Below are 1,815 nucleotides of genomic sequence, written 5' to 3' on the forward strand. Positions count from 1 at the left end.
CTTACTAGTATCCGGTGTAGTCTTTTACGAACGATAATGACAATTGTAAAGTTTCTCATGCCCCATGTCAAACAATTTATTGAGATAGTAAATAAATGTTTATTTCACTAACTGCAACATAACTTTATTAGATAGCGTTTGGTCCTAAGTTCAATCAAGTAAACACATTCAAAATGTTTCAACAAGAATATATCGTTTTTTCCCAACGTTTTTGATGCCATTTTTTTTTCCGCTCAAAAAGTGAAAATCATTGAGACATTTTTCACGATGATTTTTAATAATAAAAATAGATGTATGTCTTTTGAAAACTGTAAGTCGTTTTGTCTAAATCTTATCAATAATAAAGGAGAAGTGACCACCAGAATTGTATATCTCTGTTATATTATTCAAGTAATGTCAGAAAGCAGTTTTTATTACTTTTCTATGAATTTTTCGTTATTAATCCGTAGAGAGACTTAATGAAATTGATATTCTATAATGTTAAAACTGTAAAAAGACCACCGGACAAATATGTCTTAGACGGTGACAAATACTATTCACATAATAATTTTGTAATTGTGCAAAATATGTTTTATTTTTTTTACTCATTTATTTATTTGTAAATATCTAACATTTAAAATACAATTCATTAGAAAAGGTATTTTTTTAGAAATTGATCATATCTCACTTCATTTCATTGGTGTCATGCTCAATACAATAAAAACAGGTTTGAATGAAAACTAACAATTTGCATGAAATAAACGTACGCTGAGCAGATTTTAAGTGTATTACCACTCTGTGCTGTTTTAATCACAATCTTATACGAATTATAAAATTATACAAACATCGTCTCTGTGGCGCAATCGGTTAGCGCGTTCGGCTGTTAACCGAAAGGTTGGTGGTTCAAGCCCACCCAGGGACGCTAAGTTTAGATTGTCTTATTTTTTTTTTTTTTTTTTTTTTTGCAAACGCCGTTATATCAAGTAATATCTTTTTCCAATATAAACAAAATAAAGATTATCACGTGGCCAATATTTTAAATTGCAAATTGCTAGGTTATATGTAATTTTTCCTAAATATTTGCTACTTTTATGTCATACATATGCAGTAGAGAACTGTCAAACGCCTAACTTGAATTCATTATAAAACTCTAAATCTAATGATAGTTTATCTTCTGCTCAATGTAAGCTACAAAGCTACTTTATTCTTCATAAATATATTATCATGCAAAACAAATAACTCGATAGACAGAAAAAATTTCCGACAAAACAGTATTATAATTGTAAATGTTCTATAAAAAATGCACAGATTTTCCAGTATTTCTTTACAATATTTTATATATTAAAACACGACATACATTTATAATGTAACTTACCTTGAATCTTCTTTTTTGCAGAGCGTTTCTGTGCTTGAAAATAATCTTTTATGACGTGTAATTTTCAAAAAGTTCATTTCTTTATGAAATTTCCAAACTTACTGTATGGAATTTCTAATTTTACATCACTTGATTCTGGTTGCAGATAATAAATGTCTGTATCACAATCCAAAATTCTGATCAAATTTTGTTCAATAAAAAACTCTTAGTTCCCACCTAGAATGTGTAATACCACAAACGCAAAACAAATGGCTGGAGCAAGTTACGGTTCATTGATAAAAGACAACCGATATTGTTCGGCGAGTATCGGGAAACGCATTTGTTTAAGAGCTCGTTAAAACTATGTATTTATAATGTTAGTTATTTTATAATTTCAAACTCTTATTTTATGAAATTAGTTCTCGGTATGTGTTGCTTAACATAGTCAAGAAATCATGCATAGTCAGTAACATAATAATTGC

At 28.7% G+C, this 1,815-nt stretch overlaps 1 non-coding gene across 1 annotated transcript; it reads left to right on the forward strand.

The window, feature by feature from the left end:
• The first annotated feature begins 827 nt into the window (after positions 1-827).
• On the forward strand, positions 828-901 carry Trnan-guu (transfer RNA asparagine (anticodon GUU)). Its single transcript has one exon. It is a non-coding gene; the product is annotated as a tRNA-Asn (tRNA).
• Positions 902-1,815: the final 914 nt, after the last annotated feature.

The sequence above is a fragment of the Ruditapes philippinarum genome, unplaced genomic scaffold, assembly GCF_026571515.1.
Source record: "Ruditapes philippinarum isolate M1 unplaced genomic scaffold, ASM2657151v2 ctg8499_1_1_1_1, whole genome shotgun sequence".
In the NCBI taxonomy this organism is placed as follows: domain Eukaryota; kingdom Metazoa; phylum Mollusca; class Bivalvia; order Venerida; family Veneridae; genus Ruditapes; species Ruditapes philippinarum.